General features: G+C 44.0%; 1 long non-coding RNA gene across 2 annotated transcripts; it reads left to right on the top strand.

Moving 5' to 3' along the window:
- The first annotated feature begins 2,780 nt into the window (after positions 1 to 2,780).
- LOC123167336 (uncharacterized) lies at positions 2,781 to 5,463 on the top strand. 2 transcript variants are annotated; one of them, XR_006483896.1, is made up of 4 exons: positions 2,781 to 2,925; positions 3,022 to 3,098; positions 3,421 to 3,709; positions 5,094 to 5,463. It is a non-coding gene; the product is annotated as an uncharacterized lncRNA (long non-coding RNA). The 2 variants fall into 2 exon arrangements; XR_006483897.1 differs by having other exon boundaries at positions 5,091 to 5,463.
- Positions 5,464 to 25,548: the final 20,085 nt, after the last annotated feature.

Here is a 25,548-nt window from a genome sequence, read left to right as displayed (position 1 = left end):
AACAAATCATTAATAGAAGAACGGCTAGCAGAATAATCCACTTTTTACAAACATATATATTGCATTTTGTCAAGCTGTTGGTACAGAATATGCATGATATCCTCATAAGTGAAGCATGATAGCAAACGAAGTTAAATATTTACCTTCAAATTTTCTTCTCAAACCAATGGGGCTCTCTCTAAAAAAATATTTATTTCCACCACTGAATACGCCTTAGCCACAATGTAGGAAGTTCACAAACTTGGCCTCAGACGTCATGGTAAACTGAAGATGAAATTCACTGATAGATTTTCGGATCTGTGGCAATGCACAGAAGAGATACGGAGCTATACATTAGGAAAAAAACTGCTTGTAAGTAACTATAGATGAGATCAATTCTGCAGTTTCTGAACGTGCTTCTCCTTTCTCTGATTGAAAGAACACCAGAAGCACACCTACCACCAACCTGTGGATGAAATTCTTTGAAAGCTTTCATACCTGTTGCAATGGAGAGAAGGGGTACTGAACTGCAGATAGCATTATATAGCTCCAGAAAACAAAAACTGCAGCACGTTTTGACATGCATGTTCTGCAGCATGTAAAAAGGATCTGCATTTTTTAATTTTCTGCGTAGCCAGCTTAAGTAACTTTTACATGGCCACATGTGTCAAAGCTCTAAGAACCAAAATGTTCTATGAACAAAAGACTAAAAAGTCTAATGAAAATGATCTCATGTAATCCGGGAGGTGCTGATTAAATTCCAAAAAAGTACTAAACGGCAAGATGATCAGCAATACCATGTAGATAATAGGAGATTCAACATGTGTTCTGGACTGAACTGACCAACATCCGACATGAAGATCATCTCTATGTCATAGTTATTTCACCATTCAATACTCTAAAACACCTGCTACATATCATAAAAGGAACCCTCAGTTTAGCATCTCATAGGAAACCAATTGTTTTCAATCTGCTACAGATCAACTGTTTCAAACTAACGACAGAGAACAGAAAGTAATGCATGGATCGGTTACTGCATAATGGAGAGTGTGGCAGCAGCCACGCACAACCTTCAGCCGAAGGTCCTAGTCTATGTGCTCCACCTATTAGGAAATCCATTGAACAAATACACAAAAAATAGAAAAGAAATTTGGTGAGATTAAGTGCAAGAAAGCAAGGATACCTAAAAATTGATTGGCTAGTTTGTATGGATAGCAACTTGTGACATCCGCTTGTGCAAGCACTGCCCTTTGGCCATCTTGCGAGTCCAGCCCAACATGGCTGCCAACTTGACTGCCGCTGCTATCTCTCAGGACACATCGCTGAGTACCTGCTCGAACGTGACTCCCTGTGCTATCTCTGAAGCCCGTCCCGGATTACAGCCATCCGCAGGACCAGATTGCCGATTACTGCTCGCACTCCGCGGACAAAGGGAGAAAGAAGGGAAGAAGACGTAGGCCTGTGCGTCGACGATCCGCTGGAGGGCAAGCCCAAAGGTACAGCGGCTAGTTGAAAGGATGGGAAGGGAGCCTTCCTTGGAAGGAAGGAATCATCAAGCGATGAGGGATTTTTTATTTTATTTTTTGACTTGAGCGATGAAGGAGCCTTCCCATCGTGCGTTCATTATCTAGTTTTTTTTTCCTTTGAGTCTTTAATACCATGGGCCCACCCAAAATTGATGGGAAAGGAAAATAACTACGGGTAGGATATCTAATGGCAAAGGTGGGTAATTAATTTTCCTTTAGTCATCTACTACTATTAAACAAGCAAACATATTCATCGTTAAGTACACCCAGCCTAACGTACACATAACAAAACGAAGCGATTACAGCCTCACGATCAGAACCATTTAATTTGATCTAACCATTAAATTATACTAACCCTCAACGAGAATTGCGTTTAGCAATTTGCGTAAGCGGACGAAAACTCTGCCGAACCAACGTTCCGCGCTCCACACCAATACATCGCTTCGCTAATCCAAGGAAAAAAACACAACCTGATTTGCAAACAGATACTACCTGATTGCATGGTAGCGATGCGAGCGATGCGGGGAGGCGGCGACAGCTCAATGCAGGGAGGCGTGGGCTCCGGCGGGACTGGCGTGGATCTGGCGGATGGCAGCCGGATCGGATCGACGACGTGCGGCTCCGGTGAGTCGGAAGGGCGGCGCCGGCGGCTGAGCTCCTCCATGGACTGCTGCAGTTCCAGGGAGATAGAGCTTCGAAGGCCCAGCTTTTCGATTCGGAGCCCCTTCTTCTGGCCTCTTGAGCACCGATCCCGTCATTGTTCCTCTTCTTAGACCCCCTTGACGTCCTGCTGCTGCGGTCTCCACGCCGTCCCAGTCTTGGCCCGGCCACCGTGTCTCCTCCCTCTGACCCTCTCTCTAAGGTATGCACGAGCAGCTAGGTTGTGTGATTGCTTCTTCACAACATCAATTCTCCTCCTTGCTAATTCAATCGGTCAATCCCACAAGGGTGGTGATGGGACCTTCGCAATTTCTGGGCCAGATCCGCCCTGGGTGTAGTGTCCATGGCACGATCATACATGCTGTTGTGTTCCTGGATTCCATCTTGAGAATGATTTGTGTATGATTTGCTATCTTCATCTTGCGTCGTTACAAATTTCGGTTGCTTTTACAAAGAATGATGCGTCATAGCTTGGTGCCTTTTACGAATTTCAGTATTTGTTTAGATCGTACTGTATAAAGTATTGATTTCTTCGCGGCTAGCAACTCCATTAGTGTGTTAAAAATCTTCTCATCATTTGATAGGTAGATTCTAACTGCTGCTCTTCGTAGGTTTTGAAAGGGAGAAGAGAGGTTGAACCATGGGGAAGGGGGAAGAGGAAGGCAGCCGCTAAGCCGCCCACTAGGAAGCGGATGGACAAGCTCGATATGGTCTTTTCCTGCCCATTCTGCAATGATAGGAGCAGCGTTGAATGCCGGATGTTAGTACCATCTTCACGTATTTTTCCTGTCAGTTGGTTGATACTGAATGGCTATCTATCAATTCAACATTGTGTCTGGCCTTCTTTTGTCTTCAGTGATATGGAAACCTGATTGGTGAGGCTAATTGTGAAATCTGACAGGAAAGCTTCAGCAGCCAGCACCACTGCAAATGGTATGTCCAAATCATACATAAAACTGCAGATTGTACCTCCTATAACATAGACGTAGATGCCATAGATGCCATACTGATTGGCTCTCAACTAGAAAATTATGCACCGGGCATCTGATTTGGTTTTGTTCCTTCTCAAACTAATGATTGCAACTCCGGGACAGGGTATAGCTTATGTATACATTTTGTACAGCCATGCCCATTTCATATACTCTTGGGGGTTTAATCACTCTAATCAACTATTATAATAGAGCATAGCTGAGGTAGTAAATCATGCAGGGTTATATGCAGACTCAGTTTCCATTAAATGATGTCTGTACGACAGGCGGCTTCGGCGAGTCGGATGGACAACGGCAGCGGCTGAGCTTCTCCATGGCCTGCTGCAGTTCCTAGGAGAGAGAGCTTCGAAGGTGAGGAGATATAGAAGAACAGAAGGGAGAGGAGGAAGGGCAGGGGCGTGGCGGCCTTGACGGTGAACCTCGGGTTGCGACGGTCTCCGGCGAGAGGCGGCGTGGGGTGGCGGCGCGAGCCTACGGAGCGGCGGCGGCTTGGAGCTGCGGGAGCTCGGGCGTTTGGATGCGTTTGGATCGCAGGCCTAAGGTTATGCATATTGGGTATGTTTTGATCGCTATCAAACCTGTCCATACAAAATATTGCCATGATTTATCCTGCTGTTGGCTAGATCTGAAGTACTCCCTCCGTTCACAAATATAAGATGTTCTAACTTTTTTGTGAATCGGATGTATGTACGCATATAGGATATTTATTATAGAAGAAACAAAAGCATATTGGATCCCTGTAGGTAGAACTATAAGAAGAGGACTGGTCCTCTAATCATTATAGGCCTTCAACGCCAATTTAGGAATTAGGACACACATGTTATGTTTTGTTTACCAGCTCATGGAGTTAATTCCGGAAGTCTACAATCTGCATGGTATACAGTAATCATCAGCTTAGTCGCTCATGTGTGCCATCGTTGAGCTTGTGATGTCATGGTAAGAGATTTAGTACCATCTATATTTTCTATAGTTATTTAATCTTTCATCGAGATGGACGAGGGTGATAAACAATTTTTGAGATTATGGTTCCCATTTTTGCATATTGCTTGGCTCTCGACTTAGTGCTTATCAATCAAAAGTTGAATGCTTGGTGATGTGACCTTCCATTTAGATTTCAATTATGTGCAACAGTAAAAGATGCTACACTTGTAATATAGAGCGAATGTAGAGAAAACATTTATACAGATGTATTAGTTATGACTTGTTATAAATATGCCCCACCACCTATGTAACTCAAAACTTTTATACCTACCAGTCCTCTTTTATGCGGGTTTCCACTTTAAGAAATGATTTTAAAATCCGACTCAATAGAAATGAGAAATATGCAAACAAAAGCATATAGGATATTTGTTATATTATGTATTCCTAGGTTAGATTCATTATCTACAACATGTTTCCAATGTAGCGGCAGTTTCATTGTTTCTGATTATAGACCTCAGATGTAGATATATAGGTAATCATTCTTCACCTGTAACGACTGAAGTGTGAATTCCACATTGTCTTCCCTTTTTTATAAATTGGTTTCTGAACGCAATTATTGCCTTCCATTTGTCCAAAATTGGAAGTATATACAGAAGATCAGAAATCATGGCATGGTTCCTTGCCTGCTTATGTGTACTGTAATTATTTTTGACAATCTGATGTGTTCACGCATCATTACAAGATTCTTTAAAACTACCTTTGTAGAATATTTCAAACCCTGGTCTAGGAGTATTCAGCCAACCATGCTTTCAAACCAATAGAGAATGTGAGAGAAAATATGTTGCTCGATACTGGTGAGGATAGTGCACTATTTTGCTCGATATTGAAACATCAGATCCTTCTTGTTCTATGCAACAACTAAGACTATTTTTCGCCACTACAGCCATGAAACTTCAACCGATACATATGTGCTCGAGTTGCTTTGCAACACATAATGACCATTCAATGTTTGCAGCAGGTGGTCGCTTTCATGGTTGGAGTGAGCAGCTTGGCCAGGTACCATGCGCAACAATCCCACGGAATCTACCACCCTTCATGGCTGCCAGAGCTGGTGTAGTGTGGCGAAGATGTCGTCAATTGTGGCGACACAAATGGTGAGCGACCAATAAAAAGAAGTAAGATTGCCGTTGATGTTCTTGTGCAGGAGTGCTCCGATTATTGATCAAGGGAGCATTGGTCTGATTTAAGAGGAGATTAGTAGCTTATTTTGTTCACATATGTTTAAGAGGGGACCGAGAAAATTTCTTGCTAAGCTTATAACAGTGTTGCACGGGCAAACTTCTGCCATGAAGAAATATAACTAGAAACACGGTGTTTTTGATTGGGAATGGATGTATCTTCAAAAAGAGCTTTAGCCAAGCTTACTAGTTAGATCTAACGGCTGTAAATTTTGAGTCTATCAAATAAATGGCTAGATGTTTCTAATTTTTGTGGTAATTTCTAGTATAATTCTATTTTTCTGGTTAACCCATAAAGTACTTTTTATATATAATAGATAGATAATAGATTGTTTTGTTTTTGTGTTTCATTTTTTTCTATACACGTTTTTTTAGTGTGCATTCAGGTGTCCTTTGACCAAATTATTTGAAATTCCAAACAGTTGCATATACTTCCGTTTCATGCAGACCCAAGGTGGAAGGTTGTAGAACCATACTCTGTCCTATAAATGATGCAACCATTGCAGCACACGTGGTATATATCATGCGGCCAATTAAGAGGGCACAAGACATTCTTGGCTTCATCGAGGGTAGCAGGCAACGTATTCCCCTCGGGGATAAGTTTGTGTAGAAACTACAATAGGTCATCGAGGCTTGCACCTCAATTTTTGTGTTTCGCCTTGATTTCAAGAAGTTTGAGCATGAAACTCAATTTTGTGTGGTCCTCTTTGCACCCGTTATGTCAACTTACCAAACATCATCATTATGACACCACTAGGGTGCGGCTGCTAGAAGGAACTTCACCGGCATGGAGCAAACACGGGGGAAACATCTCCACTATTCAGCGAGTCAGGGCACAAACGTACTGTGAGACAAACCTGAACTTGCTTCTGCCAAAAATGCTGGTCTTGCGGCAGCAGGCAGAGAACTGGTGGTATCGCTATTGAGCATCACCCTGACCTCGGACATGGTAGGTCGATCTACCGGGTTCTCTTGAAGGCACAGGAAACCAATATGTACGCACTTGAGAACCTCGGCCGCTGGGTAGTTTCTGCCCAAGGAGTAATCCACCACCTCTGCAATCGTTCCTTGGGTCCAGTGGCTCCATACCTAGCATTTATAAATCATACACTTCTTCAGCTTGCACTCCGAACATATAAGCAAAGTTTTACGTATGAGACTGGCGTACTTGGTATCACTTAATAATTATATATTTCTCTTTATCAACCAAAGTTTTTAAATAGCCGACTCTGCCATTTATTTGCGGCTCAGCCAGAAACTATAATAAGCAATAGAGGAGCTATAGTGGAACTAAAATTCATTTAACATTTTTGCTTAAATCATGAATTGGAAAAATACCATACAATCAAGCATCAATGTGATATATTCAGAATAACTGCTAGGACTAGGACCAAAACGGTTGTCCTACTTATTTATTTTTGAGAGAGAGAGGAACGGTTGCCCTATTTGAAATAGATATGTTCATACATAAAAAATAAGGTATTGATCAAGCATCCTAATTTGATAACCATGAAACAAGATTTCGAAAAGCCAATTTTTTTTTTTTGCCATCCAGCAGCTTAGCGGAAAAGTGCGAGCTATTAGGCGAATGTCCATTTCCGAGCCAGGGCACATCTACAACCGGTGAACAGTAAATTTAAAAAAAATACTTTTTTTTACAAATCGATTTTTTTGTGCATGAAATACTTTTAAGTGCGTGAGGTTTGTGCCAATTTTCAGCTCATTTGAACATCTGAATAGCTCTCTACAAAAAGACAAAATGGGCCCGAACAGTACATGAAAGGTAAACGGTTTTGACAGACCCCAAATTTGTCTTTTTGGCAGAGAAATACTCAAATGTCCAAATGAGCTGAAAATTGGCATGGAACTCACGCCCTGAAACTTCTTCCATGCAAAAAATAAATCATATTTCCAATTTTTTTCTAGATTTTTCTTATTTTACTGTTCATGGCGGAGCTGATGAGTTCGGGAGCCAATTAGCCGCATAGCGTCAATTTTAAATTTAGCATTAAAAATGTGTAGGTTAAGGAATGGGTCATCGAAAAACTATACCAACAATATAGCGAGCTATTTCAAACTTTGTATCAAATAGATACTTACGGTGCTCTTAAGCTATGGTCATTCTGCCTCGCTACAGCGGAGTTATTGTGGGCTATTGAAAACTTTGTATCATACATATACTTACAATGCTCAAGGTATCTTCATTCTGCCCTGAAAAGTTACGCCCGCTGTTTCTCCGGCCCGTTATGATCTCTATAACAAGAACGCTGAAACTGAACATGTCCGATTTAACTGAGTATTGTCCACGAATCACATACTCACACACTAATGCAGAACCGGGCTTTAGCGCCGGTTCGTAAGGGCCTTTAGTGCCGGTTCTGCAACCGGCACTAAAGAGTGGAGACTAAAAGCCCCCCCCCCCCCCTTACTACCGGTTCGGCATGAACCGGCGCTAAAGTGCCACCACGTGGCACGAGCCAGGCCCGGGTGCTGGTAGAGCATTAGTACCAGTTGGTAGCACCAACCGGTACTAAATGTTTGGGGGGTTTTTGTTTTAATTTTTATTTTTCCATTTAATTCTTTTTTGTTTGCTGGTATTTTACGATACTACATATTGTACACGTTATGCATATATATAAATAGATTTTCTCGTAGAACCGATCATATATATATATATAATCGAATGTCTCAGCACCACCATTAATTATTCACACATACACATGTATATATATACAATTTCTCCTACATGTTGCCTTGGTGCCTTCGGAGCACGATGACAAGTGGTTCATGGGGCGGTAGCGGGTAATAGTATTCTCCTTTGGGATCTATGACCTGGTCGAGCAAAAATCCCGCTATTTCCTCTTGAAGTGCTCGTATGCGCTCCTCTGGTAGGAGCTGGTCCCGTACCACTTTGAACTGTTAAGAAGTAGATCAATATGCATGTGTATTAGTTCTGTGACTAGATATCGACAATCATGTAATATTTGTGAATAGTGTTCTGGCAAACGTACCCAGTCCTGTCTATCAGATCTGCTTCTTTCGGATCCCATCATGCGAATGTTCTCGCAAACGTAGTCTGCACATACTTCAGTCCCCGGCGCTTGCTTCAGGGCCTTTACGAGAATAGAATTTAATCAGATAATAATTAATCAAGCATGTTAATTAATTAATGGTGTTGAAACAAGAATTAAAGAGATGGTAGCTAGCTAGCTAGTACTACTTAATTACTTACCTTGGGTCGATACCAACATAGCTTTTGTCGCCATTTTCCTGGAGTCACCTTGATGTACTTTGCCCAAGCCCTGCCCGCCGACAAAGAAAATTAATAAAGGAGTTATTAAAAATAGTTCATATGAGGAAATGACGAACTAAATAGGCCGAGATATAGTTAATAATGATTGAAATTACCTGTTGACTATGCCTTCACGATACTGTAGTCACTATCTTTTTTAAGTAGTGAGTCCAGTACTTCAACTTTTCCTTCGTCAACTTTAATGTCTAACAAGCTCGAGTGGAAGCTGCATGCGCATACGTTTGCATGTATAAATTAAGCGGGCATGTGCATAACACCAATCAACTATAACCCTAAACCCTATACACTTATTAACATCTAGTTAGTAATCAAAAACATAATTTGTAGTACAAGACAGTGTGACTCACTCGAAGTTGTAAGGAAGTAGTATATCTTCATTCCTATTGAGGCGCTTCAAGAACTCTAGCATGCATTTCTCTACATCTTGTCTACACCATTCCAATTTCCATGTGTATTCATTAACGGTATTTGGGTCAATGAACCCAATGCCATAGCGTCCAGCTTTTTTCATTTCATACATCTTCATCCTGCATAATACCACAGAAAAGAATATATAATGAGGATATGTAATTATAGGTAATTAATGATCAATCAATGAGCACTAGAGCTAGCTTGAGACATAAATTACAGAAAGAAATCACTTACAGACAATAGCAACTGACGATAGATTTGTCGAGTGCATCTTGATTGAATAACTAAAATAGTTCTGAATACTCAACGGACAAAGCTTTCTTATTGAAGTAATGATCTTCCTCAACTTGCACCATGAGGGACTCTCGATTGGAAATCTTGGTAATTTTCATGTACCAATCATGCAATTCATACATTCTCGTTGGGAGGTTCTTGACCTCCTCGCGCTCGACCAAAGGTTGGCCCCGGACATATTTCCGTTTTATTTCCTCCTCTCTAAGTGGAGACATGAGCTCGATCTCGAGGAGTTGTCGAATAGTGATCTTGACAACACCTCCGGCGGGGCCGGCTCCCTCTGCACCGAATGTGGCCCACGCGAACGCCACCAAAGGAGATCAGGGTCGACGACGGGACCCGAGGCCGGGTTCCTCACCAAGCGGCGCGCCCCTCCAGGTAGCACCTCCCAGTGCCAGCCCGGCGGAGCCCAATCCCGGACATGGGTCAGCCGGACGTCGTCGCGAACGGGTCCACGGCGAGGATGCGGGCCGGACACCGTCGAGAAGAAATACTATATGCCCGCAAAAAGTAACATTTTTTAAATGATTAGATTGTGATAACTAAAATTATAAGAAACTGAAAAAAACATCGATCATCGTCTAACAATTTGACATTAATCTAATTCATCTAGCTAAAACTAATTCTAAAATTTCTAACATTTCTATATATATAACTAATATTTCTATAACATTTCTAATATTTCTATATCCAAAAAACAGAAAAATTGCTAACATTTCTATAACTAAAATTATAAGAAACTAAAAACTACCATTTCTATAACATTTCTAACATTTCTATAACAATTTGAAATTAATCGAATTCATCTAGATAAAACTAACATTTCTAAAATTTCTAACATTTCTATATACTATTTGACATTAATCTAATCTAATTAATTAATTCATCTAAAACATTTGTATAAAAAATAGAAAAAACAGAATCGTGTGTGTGTTTCTGTGTGCCTGTGTGTGTGTGCGTGTGTGTGTGTGTGCGTGTGTGTGTGTGTGCGCGCCCGTGCGCGTGTGCACCCTACGGCGCCGGCGGCGCGGTGGCTTCGATTGGAGGAAGGAGAGGGGCCGGGGAGAGGGGCTCACAGCGCGGGCGACGGCGATGGCGAGGCGACGGGACGGCGAGGCAGAGGGGACGGCGACGGACGGCGACGGGGACGGCGACTGGGGCGGCGGCGACGGCGACGGACGGCGACGGGGCGGCAACGAGGGACGGCGATGAGGGGCGGCGGCGACGGGGTAGAGGAGAAGAAACAGAGGGAGAACGAACTGGCGAAATTTTTTGAAGTGTTTTCTTATATAGAACCCACCTTTAGTACCGGTTGGAGCCACCAACCGGTACTAAAGGTCTGTTTTGGCCAGTCGAAGCGGCGGGAAGCGCACACCTTTAGTACCAGGTGGTGGCACCAACCGGTACTAAAGACCCCTCTTTAGTACCGGTTGGAGCCACGACCCGGTACTAAAGGGGTGCGGTGGCGCAGGTGCGGTGCCGGCAAGTTTAGTCCCACCTCGCTAGCCGAAGGGCACCCGCACCTGCTTATAAGCCCCGCTGCGGCAGCTGTCTCGAGCTCCTCTCTATTGCAGGCCTTATGGGCCTACCTGTTCTATGCTGCCCTGTGGGCCTATTGGGCCTTTGCGGGCCTGCATCCTGGCCCAACAACATGTCGGGTTTCTAGTCGTATGCAGGCCGCTGTGGCGCAGTAGGCGAGCTTTTTTATTTTCTTATTTATTTTTGCTTTATTATTTTTGTTTTATTTATTTTTGAGTTGTTTTTTGCTGTATTTAGAGTTTCTTTGTGAATATTTTTGCTTTAGGTACAACAAATTACAAACTTTTTATTAGTGCCGGTAGTTTACAAATTTGAATAGTTTACATTTTGAATTATTTGAAATTTGTGTGAATCACTAGTTTGTGAATAACTTAACTTTGAAAATAGATTTTCAGTGATTCTTTTTTTTACGTTTAATATTAGTGTGTTTTATCATTATATTCGATTTGGTAATGCTTAGGTTATTTAAAAAATGAAATGCCTTTGTAACGGATGAGTTTTCATCCGAAACCCTGATACTTCGAAAGAGATTGTCCATTTTATACACGAAGTGCATCCAGTTTTTGTGGTAACCCTCTCTACTTTTTTGCACATGCTATGTGGGTGAAATTATGAAACCATGCCAACTTTCAACCTTTCTTGAGTTCATTTGAAATGCTTTTCAATTTCAGGGTCATTTAGCTGAAAAAATCAGTAAATGCATGAAAGAATTTTTTGCACATAAAATTTCTTTGCGTTTCAAATGCCAAAACACATAACTACCCTAACTATTACAGAGATTCCCTCCTGGGTGTGAAACACAGAAGAAAGTGATGATAGTGAAGCCGATCACATCCCAGATCTTTGGGTGTGAAACTTTTTCTTCGCGTATGTCCCTTTGCGCCGTAGCCATGGAAAATCTTCATCATTTAACTGGATGCTCGGGTCAATATTCACTTTCAATGGAGCAATTTCATCAAACTTTTCATAATCTTCTGACATGTCTGTCTTGTCATCCACTCCCACGATGTTTCTCTTCCCAGAAAGAACTATGTGGCGCTTTGGCTCATCGTATGATGCATTCGCTTCCTTATCTTTTTTTTTCTCGGCTTGGTAGACATATCCTTCACATAGAAAACCTGTGCCACATCATTAGCTAGGACGAATGGTTCGTCTGCATACGCAAGATTGTTGAGATCCACTGTTGTCATTCCATACTGCGGGTCTTCCGTTACCCCATATCGTGTCATATTGACACATTTGCACCCAAACAAAGGGACCTTCAAACCACGTCCATAGTCAAGTTCCCATATCTCCTCTATGTAATCATAATATGTTTCCTTTCCCGTCTTGGTTGTTGCATCAAAGCGGACACCACTGTTTTGGTTGGTGCTCTTCTTATCTTGGGCGATCGTGTAAAATGTATTACCATTCATCTCGTACCCTTTGAAAGTCATTATATTCAAAGATGGTAATTCGGACAGCGAGTACAGGTCATCTCCAATAGAGGCGTTATTCATGGTACGTGTCTGCAACCAGCCGGCGAAACTCCTGGTTTGTTCACGTGTAATCCAGTCATCAGACCGCTCCGGGTGTTTGGAGCGTAGAAAATTCTTGTGTTCGTCCATATACGGAGCCACCAAGGCGGAATTCTGTATAACTATGTAGTGTGCTTCAGTGAGAGAATGTCCGTCCATACATATTTTTTGATTCCCTCCTAGCGTGCCTTTTCCATCCAGTCTGCCCTTATGCCGCGATCCAGGAACACCAATCGGCTTAAGGTCAGGAATAAAGTCAATACAAAACTTAATGACCTCCTCATTTTCATGGCCCTTGGAGATGCTTCTTCTGGCCTAGCACGGTTATGAACATATTTGTTTAAGACTCCCATGAACCTCTCAAATGGGAACATATTGTGTAGAAATACAGGACCCAAAACGTTAATCTCTTAACATAGGTGAACTAGGACGTGCGTCATGATGTTGAAGAAGGATGGTGGGAACACCAACTCGAAACTGACAAGACATTGCACCAAATCATTCTCTAACCTTGGTATGATTTCTGGATCGATTACCTTCTGAGAGATTGCATTGAGGAATACACATAGCTTCACAATGGCTAATCGAACGTTATCCGGTAGAAGCCCCCTCAATGCAACCGGAAGCAGTTGCGTCATAATCACGTGGCAGCCATGAGACTTCAGGTTCTGGAACTTTTTCTCTGCCATGTTTATTATTCCCTTTATATTCGACGAGAAGCCAGACGGTACCTTAATACTGAGCAGGCATTCAAAGAAGATTTCCTTCTCTTCTTTGGTAAGAGCGTAGCTGGCATGACCCTGATGTATGCCGTCTTTTCCATGCATACGTTGCTGGTCCTCCCGTGCCTCGGGTGTATCTTTTGTCTTCCCATACACGCCCAAGATTCTTCGTCACGTGCATCACGTTGATTGCAGAGCGGACCTCTAGATCTTTTCAATAGGGCAGGTCCCAAAATATAGATTTCTTCTTCCACATGGGTGCGCGTCCGTCAGCATCATTCGGAATAGGTTGTCCGCCAGGACCCTTTCCAAAGACTACCTTCAAATCCTTGACCATATCATGTACATCAGCACTAGTACGGTGGCGAGGCTTCGTCCGGTGATCTGCCTCACCTTTGAAATGCTTGCCTTTCTTTCTTACGGGATGCCTGCTCGGAAGAAATCGACGATGTCCCAGGTACACATTCTTCCTACAATTGTCCAAATATATACTGTCGGTATCATCCAAACAGTGTGTGCATGCACGGTATCCCTTGTTTGTCTGTCCTGAAAGGTTACTAAGAGCATGCCAATCATTGATGGTCACGAACAGCAAGGCCTTTAGGTTAAATTCTTCCCCCATGTGCTCATCCCACGCACGTACACCTGTTCCATTCCACAGTTGTAAGAGTTCTTCAACTAATGGCCTTAGGTACACATCAATGTCGTTGCCGGGTTGCTTAGGGCCTTGGATGAGCACTGGCATCATAATGAACTTCCGCTTCATGCACAACCAAGGAGGAAGGTTATACAAACATAGAGTCACAGGCCAGGTGCTATGGTTGCTGCTCTGCTCCCCAAAAGGATTAATGCCATCTGCGCTTAGACCAAACCATACGTTCCTTGCGTCATCTGCAAAGTCCTTCCCGTACTTTCTCTCAATTTTTCTCCACTGCGATCCGTCAGCGGGTACTCTCAACTTTCCGTCTTTCTTACGCTCTTCTCTGTGCCATCGCATCGCCTTGGCATGCTCTTTGTTTTGGAACAAACGTTTCAACCGTGGTATTATAGGAGCATACCACATCACCTTGGCAGGAATCTTCTTCATGGGGCGCTCGCCCTCGACATCACCAGGGTCATCGCGCCTGATCTTATAGCGCAATGCACCGCATACCGGGCAAGCGTTCAAATCCTCGTACTCACCGCGGTAGAGGATGCAGTCATTAGGGCATGCATGTATCTTCTACACCTCTAACCCTAGAGGGCAGACAGCCTTCTTTGCTTCGTACATACTCTCAGGCAATTCGTTGTCCTTTGGAAGCATATTCTTTATCATTACCAACAACTTTCCAAATCCCTTGTCAGATACACCATTCTCTGCCTTCCATTGCAGCAATTCCAGTGTGGTGCCCAACTTTTTCTTGTCAACTTCGCAATTCGGGTACAACAATTTCTTGTGATCCTCTAACATGCGCTGCAACTTCTTCTCCAAATCACTTGCGCAGTTTCTCTTTGCATCGGCAATGGCCCAACATAGATCATCAGCGGGCACATCTGATGCCTCTTCTTCAGCTTCTTCCCGCATTGCCAGCTCAGCTTGTTCCCCCATTGTTGTATCATCATATTCAGGGAACCCATGGCCAGGATAGCTGTCGTCGTCCTGTTTTTCTTCATTGTCTTCCATCATAACCCCTCTTTCTCCGTGCTTGGTCCAAACATTATAATGGGGCATGAAACCGTACTTAAACAGGTGGACGTGAATGGTTCTGACGTAGAGTAATTGTGATCATTCTTACAGACTAAACATGGACAAGGCATAAAACCATCCGCCCGCTTATTTGCCTCAGCCGCAAGCAGAAAAGTTTGCACGCCATTAATGAACTCGGGAGAGCATCGGTCATCATACATCCATTGTCGGCTCATCTTCATTACACAACACCGAATAGACCAATAAATACAAGTTCATCCATAAAGTTCATACATAAAGTTCATACAAGACTTAAATGCAACAAACAAATAACTCTCTAACTAAAGAATTTAAATGCAACAACAAATGTGATCAAGATTGCAACTAAGGTAACAATTGATCCAACAGCATAATGATACCAAGCCTCACTATCAATGGCATATTTTCTAATCTTTCTAATCTTCAAGCGCATTTTCTCCATCTTGATCTTGTGATCATCGACGACATCGGCAACATGCAACTCCAATTCCATCTTCTCCCCCTCAATTCTTTTCAATTTTTCTTTCAAATACTCGTTTTCTCATTCAACTAAATTTAACCTCTCGACAATAGGGTCGGTTGGAATTTCCGGTTCACAAACCTCCTAGACAAAAATACCTATGTCAACTTGATGGGCATAATTTGTCATAAACACGAAATGCAACAACTAGTTTTAAAAGAGAATATACCACATCCGAATCATAACAAGGACGAGGGCCGACGGGGATGGATATCAAAACCATGGCACCATGTATAACAAACAACGTACGGGTAAGATAATTATACGAGTAACTATATATCCAAATCACACAAACATCAATTTCGTAATGTAAAACATTCATGAACAAGAGGCTCACCACAAGGTGGTGCCGGCGACGGAACAGTGCGGGCGATCGACTATGGTTACGACGGAGATTTAGAAGGCACTAAGTAAACCACACCTACATATGCAAACTAAGTGTTAGTTTTGACCACAAATTGCATATAAATCAAATACTAGCACATATATTTTCTACCAAATTACTAAACTCATATATTAATCACTATACAAAGCATTGCAAGAGCTAATCTAGCAATGAGAGATGAAAGGACAAAGTTGCTAACCTTTGTGATCATTTGAATGGATGGGGGCCTTCAAATCTTGACAAATTTTGGGCAAAATGTGTGATGAGCTCGAGAGGAAGAGGCGAAGAACAGAGAGGAGAGGGGAAAGGGGAAGAACAAAGCGAGCTCGGGTGGACGAAGGGTTTATGTAGGACGACCTTTAGCACCGGTTCGTGCCATGAACCGGTACTAAAGGTGCTGGAGGGGCCCCGGACTGACAACATCCTGCCACCACTCACTTTAGTACCGGTCCGTGGCACGAACCGGTGCTAACGGTCGGCCACGAACCGGTACTAATGGAAACGGCTGGCTAGCCGTTGGAACCGGCACTAATGCACACATTAGTGCCGGCTCAAAAGCAAACTGGCACTAATGTGCTTGACATTTGACCCTTTTTCTACTAGTGACACAAGTAGAAAAAGGGTCATCTGTCCCGGTTGGTAAGGGCCTTTTGTCCCCGTTTTTGAACCGGGACTAAAGGGTCGTTACTAATGCCCTAGCCCTTTAATCCCGGTTTTTACACAAACTGGGACAGATGGGCCTCCACGTGGCCGGTGCGGTGAGCCCATGCAGGAGGGCCTTTGGTCCCGGTTGGTGGCACTAACCGGGACCAATAGGCATCCACGCGTCAGCATTTCAGGGGATGGGGTTTTTGTTTTTTTTGAAAGGGGGGGGGTTGGGGGTTTTGGGGGGTTAATTTAGGTGTTTCATATATTGTGTTAGCTAGCTAATTGATAGAGAGAAGTGTCCTCTCTTATCTCCGTGCTTGGTCGACATCCTGAATAGGTCTGCCATCTTCTTAAGAGCATGAGACTTGATTAATTGCTCTTTAACTGGCTTCTCCGGATCCTCCTCTGGCGGTAGGGTGAAATTTGCCTTCAGCTCAGTCCAAAGATCATCTTTCTGCATATCGTTGACATAAGACACCTCAGGGTCTTCCTTCTTAGGCTTATACCATTGGTGGATGCTGATCGGGATCTTGCCCCTAACAAGAACCCCGCACTGAGCAGCAAATGCTTCCTTTGTCCGGATGGGTTCAATCGGTTCGCCGTCGCGAGCGATTGCTGTGATCTCAAACCTTTCATCCAAGCGCAACTTTCTCTTCGGGCCTCGTCTCTTTACCGAAGTTGTGCTCGATCCGGAGGGCTAGAAAAAAGAAGAAAGACGAGAGTTAATTAATATGTGTACATACCAAAACAATGAATGCATCAATTAGCTAGTCAGCACAGGCTTAACTAATATTTTTACCTAGCCGGACTCTGTTTGGTCACCGGAGCCGTCAGCACGGGCTCCTTCTTGCACCAGCAATGGGTCACCGGAGCCATCATAATCATGTCTTTCCTCCTCCACTCTTCGATCACCGTAGCCTGCTTCTTCACCCTGTTCTTCCAGACCATCATTGTCATTAAGATACGACAAGACATCACCCCGGCTAAGATTATGTCCCCCAACACCTCTTCTGCTTCCTCGTCTCGTCCGTGCTCCATTGTTTCTGCAAATATTACAACATGGCAATTATTACACAAACATGACAGCAGGTGGATATATTAGTGCAAACGTAGACCTAGCTTATTCCGGGTTTGGGGTGGCCTCGGCAACGCTTCAAGGGTAGGGGCGTGGCGGGAGGGGGTAGGAGACCGACATCGTTTTTTTATAGGGTTTGGGTGTCCTCGAGAGTTTTGGTCGAGCGAGAGGGGCGGGGGTGCTCACGTGGTATAAGTTATCACGGTCGAACTTATCCGGGAGGGGGTTATATTGACAACGACGACATACATACATGGGAAAATAATGTTATCGGCGAGGGGGTAGGTCGAACCCCCCCCCCCTCGTATTGAAGTTATCGGGACACGGAGTATATCGACAATGACATATCCGATAAAAAATAAGAAGATGAAGAAGAAATAAAAAGAGGAGAAGAAGATATTAATAGAGGACAAGATTGAAGAAAAAAAGAAGAGAAAAAAAGAGGAGAAGAAGAAAGGAATAGAGGAGACCTTTCTTCTTCTCCTCTTCTTTTTCTTCTTTTTCCTTCTTCTTATTTTCCTTTTTCCTCTCCTTCTTTTTCTTCTTCTTCATTATCTTCCTAGCTAGATATATAATACTTTTCTAAAATGTAACTTTTGCATATATAAAACTTTTTCTTCTTCTTCCTTCTTCCTTCTCTTTCTTCTTTTCCTAAATATATAAAACTTTTCTAAAAATGAAACTAACCTAAAATGTACCCAAATGTATTAAAAATCTAACTTTTATATGCACAGGGAACATACATTTTTATAAAAATGCAAAAAACAAATCATCATATATATGAACAAAAAATCTGAAAAAAATATCATATATATGAAAAAAACAGAGAGGAAGGCCGGCGGCCAGACCGAACGTGGCGGCGGCGTGTGGTCGAGGCAGGCCGGGGGCGTGGGGCGGCGTCGGGGCAGGGGCTCGGGCCAGGGCGCGCGGGCCGGCGCGGCGCATCGGGGCAGGGACATGGGCCGGGGCGGCGCGTCGGGGCAGGGCAACGGCGCGGGGCGACGGCGACGAGGAGTGGGCGGTGACGGCGAGCGCGGGCAGCCTGGCGGCGTCGGTGAGCACGGGCAGCAAGGGCGCGGGGGTGGCGACGGCGAGCACGGGCAGCCTGGCGGCGTCGATGAGTTCGGCGTCGTCGGGGGCCAAATGTTCGTTGAAACTGAAAAATTTACAAGTCCTTCTTATATATGGAGAGCATTGGTACCGGTTCATTGGCACCAACCGAGACCAATGCCCCTTTTAGTCCCGGTTGGTGCCACCAACCGGGACCAAAGGTCTCTTTTGAGCAGCCCAAAGGGCAGGAAGCGGCGGCCTTTGGTCCCGGTTGGTGCCACCAACCGGGACCAAAGGCCTTGTGCTGCTGCGCCCGCGTCGAAAGTTTAGTCCCACATAGCTAGTTGAGAGGGGCGTGCAGTGGTTTATAAGCCCCACTGCCGCTCCCCTCTCGAGCTCCTCTCCATTGCAGGCTTACGGGCCTAATTGTTACTGCTATGCCTGATGGGCCTACTGGGCCTTCTGCGGGCCTAAATCCTGGCCCATCGATGGGATTCTAGTCGTATTCAGGCCGTGGTGGCCTAGTAGGTGGCATATTTTTTATTTTTTGCCTGTTTTGTTGTTTTCTTTTTTGCTGTATTTATTTTGTTTTGTTTCTACTTACAACAAAAACCTTATTTATTTTATTTTATTTTGTTTCTAATTACTTATTTATTTTACTTTATGATAATTCCTTTTGCTATTAAAGTTTCTAAAAAAAGTTCTTTATGAAAATTCTTTTTGCTTTCAATTATTTTGAACAGAAAATACTTCGATAATTTTAGTTGCATCAATTTTATATAATTTTAGTTTCAATAATACTAGAGGTTGCTTATAATGTTTTGAACAGAAAATACTTTGATAATTTTAGTTTCATAAATTTTATTTATGTTATTAAAGTTTATTTTATTTTGTTTGAACTTATATATTTTATTAAAGTTTATATTATTTTGTTTTAATTGCTTATTTATTTTATTTTTTATTTTTCATGCACCATTTTTCATGCATTTACTAATTATTTTGAGCTATAAGACCCTAAAATTGAAAAGCATTTCAAATGAACTCTGAAAAGGTTGAAAGTTGGCATGGTATCATCATTTCATCCACATAGCATGTGCAAGAAAGTTGAGAGGGTTATGACAAAAACTGGATGCACTTCGTGTACAAAACGGACAACCTCTTTCGAAGTATCAGGATTTCATACGAAAACTCGTCTGTTACAAAGGGATTTTATTTTTTTAAACTTATTTGAACTCCTGACTTTTTGTGTGTTCAAAATGGACCATTTAAAGGCACATCATCAATTTTCAACCATTTCTGACTTCATTTCTTATTTTTCATACATTTATTGATTATTTTGAGCTATAAGACCCAGAAATTGAAAAGCATTTCAAATGAACTCTGAAAAGGTTGAAAGTTGTCATGGTATCATCATTTCATCCACATAGCATGTGCAAGAAAGTTGAGAGGGTTACGGCAAAAACTGGATGCACTTCGTGTACAAAACGGACAATGGTATCATACTCGTCTGTTACAAAGTTGGCATGGTATCATCATAATAGTTGCGGGAGAAAGTCTTCACTTTTTCTTCGCTTGTGTCATTTGCTTATTGCGCTGTAACCATGCAAGAAATCGACGATGGCCCAGGTACACATTCTTCCTGCATTTGTCCAGGTATATACTTTAAGTGTCATCTAAACAGTGCGTGCATGCGTGGTATCCCTTGTTTGTCTGTCCTGAAAGGTTACTGAGAGCGGGCCAATCGTTGATGGTTACAAACAGCAACGCGTGCAGGTTAAATTCCTCCTGTTTGTGCTCATCCCACGTACGTACACCATTTCCATTCCACAGCTGTAAAAGTTCTTCAACTAATGGCCTTAGGTACACATCAATGTCGTTGCCGGGTTGCTTAGGGCCTTGGATGAGAACTGGCATCATAATGAACTTCCGCTTCATGCACATCCAAGGAGGAAGGTTATACATACATAGAGTCACGTGCCAGGTGCTGTGATTGCTGCTCTTCTCCCCGAAAGAATTAATGCCATCCGTGCTTAAACCAAACCAAACGTTCCTTGGGTCAGCTACAAACTCAGCCCAGTACTTTCTCTCGATTTTTCTCCACTGCGACCCGTCAGCGGGTGCTCTCCACTTCCCATCTTTCTTACGGTCCTCACTGTGCCATCGCATCAACTTGGCATGCTCTTCGTTTCTGAACAGACGTTTCAACCGTGGTATTATAGGAGCATACCACATCACCTTCGCAGGAACCCTCTTCCTGGGGGGCTCGCCGTCAACATCACCAGGGTCATCTCGTCTGATCTTATACCGCAATGCACCGCATACCGGGCATGCGTTCAGATCCTTGTACGCACCGCGGTAGAGGATGCAGTCATTAGGGCATGCATGTATCTTCTGCACCTCCAATCCTAGAGGGCATACGACCTTCTCTGCTGCGTATGTACTGTCGGGCAATTCGTTATCCTTTGGAAGCTTCTTTTTCAATATTTTCAATAGCTTGTCAAATCCTTTGTCAGGCACAGCATTCTCTGCCTTCCACTGCAACAATTCCAGTACGGTACCGAGCATTGTGTTGCCATCTTCGCAATTGGGGTACAACCCTTTTTTGTGATCCTCTAACATGCGATCGAACTTCAGCTTCTCCTTTTGACTTTCGCATTGCGTCCTTGCATCGACAATGACCCGGCGGAGAACATCATCATCGGGCAGTCGTTCCTCTTGATCTTCAGCAGCTTCCCCCGTTGCAGCATCATTGGGCACATCGTCTGGTTCCTCTTGATCTTCAGCAGAGTAAATTGCACAGAAGTACCACAATTGGGGCATTGGAAGCAGATTGGTACCAAGTTTGGTAATTTTTACGTGTCAGTACCAAGTCTGGGGCTAGACGTTACAAAAAGGTCTAAATCGCGTATAAATGCGTATTGACGGTGTATCTGACCAGTGGGGCCCGCATGTCAGCTACCGATGTGGCATTCTTTTTGCAGAAAGCCCCTTGCTTCGCCGGCGCTACTGTTCATCGTCTCCACGCACGGCGGCGCCCGATCTAGATCGAGGGGAGGAGCCCCTCGAGCCCGAGCTCCTTCGCCTCCCATAACCGCTGCCCCGTCCTGGCCTCCACCTCGCCTCGCGTGCTTGTAGCCGAAGCAGGGGAGGCAGGGGGACTTGGCGCAACTCCGGCGGCAGGGAGCGGCGAAGGGCGCGGGAATCGACGGATCTGGACGGCGACTCGCGCGGCGGAGGGCAGGAGGGGCGGCGCTGGTCCTCTGTTCATACAACAGAGAGGAAGGAAACAGGGAGGCCGCGAGGGGACCTGGGCACCGGCGATAGCTGCTCTGGCGAGGCGCGTGGGGCGGGGTCGACAAGACGCTCAGGTGGAGGCGGCTGGGAGGAGGAGCCCGAGCACGAGGAGGCGGCGGCGTGCTGGTGAGCTCGGGAGAAGGCGCGAGGGGTCCTCGTGGCTGCTGCTGCTCGCCGGCGACGGCTGGGGGCGGGGTCGGCGAGACCCTCAGACGGAGGAGGCTGGGAGGAGGAGCCCAGGCACGAGGAGGCAGCGGTGCGCTCGTGAGTGAGCTGGGGAGCTCGGGAGGAGGCGCGAGGGGTCCTCGTGGCTGCTGCTGCTCGCCGGTGACGGCTGGATCGGCTGGGTTTCTGCGCGCGGGGGGAGGGGGTGTTTATGCAAAAAAAAAATGCCACGTCGGCACCCGACAGGCGGGCCCCACCGATCAGATACACCGTCAATACGTGTTTATACGCGATTTAGACCTTTTTGTAACGGCTAGCCCTAGACTTGTTACTGACACGTAAAAATTACCAAACTTGGTACCAATCTGCTTCCAATGCCCCAATTGTGGTTCTTCTGTACAATTAACTCTTTTCAGCAGCTTCCCCCGTTGCAGCATCACCGTATTCAGGGGGCACATAGTTGTCATCGTCTTCTTCTTCTTCGCGGTCTTCCATCATAACCCCTATTTCTCCGTGCCTCGTCCAAACATTATAGTGTGGCATGAAACCCTTGTAAAGCAGGTGGGTGTGAAGGATTTTCCGGTCAGAGTAAGACTTCGTATTCCCACATTTAGGGCATGGACAACACATAAAACCATTCTGCTTGTTTGCCTCAGCCACTTCGAGAAAATCATGCACGCCCTTAATGTACTCGGAGCTGTGTCTGTTACCGTACACCCATTGCCGGTTCATCTGCGTGCATTATATATAATTAAGTGTGTCAAAAACCATTACAGAACATCATGAATAGATAATTAAGTGACCAAATTAATAGAAGTTCATCATCACATTAAAACCAAGGTACATACATAGTACTCATCTAACAACATATAGCTCTCCAGAGCATCTAATTAATTAAACCATACATTGAAACTATGTAAAACATTTCAATGCAAAAAGAAATGCGATAATAATCGCAACCAAGGTAACAATTGATCCAACGGCATAATGATACCAAGCCTCGGTATGAATGGCATATTTTCTAATCTTTTTAATCTTCAAGCGCATTGCATCCATCTTGATCTTGTGATCATCGACGACATCCGCAACATGCAACTCCAATATCATCTTCTCCTCCTCAATTTTTATTTATTTTTCCTTCAAGAAATTGTTTTCTTCTTCAACTAAATTTAACCTCTCGACAATAGGGTCGGTTGGAATTTCCGGTTCACATACCTCGTAGATAAATAAAACCTATGTCACGTTGTTCGGCATAATTTTCATAAACAATAAATGAACCAATAGTTATAAAGATAATATATACCACATCCGAATCATAGACAGGACGAGGGCCGACGGGGGCGGATACCAAAACCATCGCACTATATAATAACAAGCAATAAAATAGTAAGAAAATTAGACAAGTATCTATCTAAAGTAAGAAATTTTTTTCTTTCAGAAAGAAGATAAGAACAAGAGGCTCACCACCGTGGTGCTGGCGACGAGATCGGCGCGGGCGATCGACGGCGGTGAAGACGGGAATGAGACGTGACGGGCCGCTAAACCTAGACAAATCTCGAGGAAAATGGAGCTTTGCGGTCGAGCTTCGAGAGGAGAAAGCTTAACTAGTGTGGCTCGGGCATTTCATCGAACACCTCATGTGCGTAGAAGGTGAGCTAGAGCACCACAAAGCCCTCCCCTCGCCGATCAGTTTACTCACAATGTACCGACGATCCGGCTGGTGACCTCGCGAGTCTGATCTTGCCCAAAGAGCTTTGCGAGGCCAAAGTCTCCGATCTTAGGGCTCATGTCCGCATCCAACAGAACATTGCTAGCTTTCAGGTCACGGTGGACAATCTTCTTCTGAGAGTCCTCATGGAGAAACTGAAGGCCTCGAGCGACTCCTTCAATTATCTTGAACCGAATTGTCCAGTCCAATCGGAGTTTCTCGGCAGGATCTAATAAGGAACAACATATCAATTATTTAGTTTCATGCATACAAAAATGGTTCTAGCTGTTTTTCTAGGACAAAAAATGGTTCTAGCTAAGGAAGGATGATTGTGGTACCGAAAAGAATGGTGTCGAGGCTCTTATTTTGCATGTACTCGTAGACCAGTAATCTCTCTCCTGCTTCTAACGAGAAACCCACAAGCCGAACAAGGTTCTTGTGGTGGAGCTAGGCCACGAGAACTAGCTCATTTTTCAGCTCTTCTATCCCCGATTTGACCCCTTCGATAGCCTCTTCACGGCCACTTCTTGTCCCGAAAGAACTCCCTGTATAAATTAATTTATCCTCCATTAAGGCCATGAATACAAAGTAAAATCACTACTCTACACAAATTTATTCACAGAACAACTTTACAAAACACTACTCCACACAATACTATTGGTATATGGGAGTAAGGGACACACATCTAGTTCATATATATATTTGGACTAACCCATTCGACTATGCACATATTGTGAATTTTGGCAATCCTCGATCCACACTGATTACCGATCATGTGTAACAAAAATTTCGAGTTGAGACCACTGAAAAAAATAGCACGCTACAACCTCGCTAATAGCACGCTATAGCGTATTGAGAATTGTTTCGCTAAATATATCAGTGTACAACGTCTCGCTAATAGCACGCTATAGCGTGATATAGCACGTTAATAGCATATTTTGAGGTCGGCGCTATTTTGTTTTAGCACGCTATTTTTTTCATTGGTTGAGACCAAAAAAATCTTCCGAACAAAGTTGGCATATCTTGAAATGAAAGGCTATTGGCATACCTTATAAACTGTGCCGAATCCCCACTCGCCGAGTATATTGCTGTCATCAAAGTTATTTGTGGCCACTTGTAGCACTGATAGAGATAGCAAGCTTGATTCAACACTTCCCAGGTCGTCAAATGTACCGGCTGTGTTAAATTTCGTTTATTCTCTAGTTAGCATGTAAGTAATTGTGTATGACTTACAATGTGAGGAAAGCCCTAGTCTTCTCGACCTTCTCTTCGTACAGATACTCCCGCCCCTCCGTCACCATGGCAGCCATGGACCAGAGGGGGAACTCTCCTCCCATCTAGGGGGGGGGGGGGAGTCTAAAGAAGAAGAAGGAGGAGGGGAGCTCTCTCCCCCTCTCTCCCGGCGGCACCGGAACACCGTTAAGGGAATCATCGTGACGGCGATCTACACCAACAACTTCGCCGCCGTCATCACCAACGCCCCCCCTCTATGCAGCAGTGTAACACCTCTCTTCTCTCTGCTGTAATCTCTACTTAAACATGGTGCTTAATGCTATATATTATTATACAATGATGTATGGCCATCCTATGATGTTTGAGTAGATTAATTTTGTCCGATGGTTTGAGTTGTATGTTTTATTTTGTGTTGTCCTATGGTGCCCTCCGTGTCGCACAAGCGTGTGGGATTACCGCTGTAGGGTGTTGCAATACGTTTATGATTCGCTTATGGTGGGAGGCGAGAGTGACAGAAGCATATACTAAGTAAGGGGGTTGTTGCATATGGGGGTAAAGAGGACTTGATACTTAATGCTATGGTTGCTTGCTAGAGTTCCAATCATAAGCGCATATGATCCAAGTACGGAAAGTATGTTAGCTCATGCCTCTCCCTC

This window comes from Triticum aestivum, chromosome 7D (genome assembly GCF_018294505.1).
Source record: "Triticum aestivum cultivar Chinese Spring chromosome 7D, IWGSC CS RefSeq v2.1, whole genome shotgun sequence".
Lineage (NCBI taxonomy): Eukaryota > Viridiplantae > Streptophyta > Magnoliopsida > Poales > Poaceae > Triticum > Triticum aestivum.
This window is presented reverse-complemented; position numbering and strand designations above follow the sequence as displayed.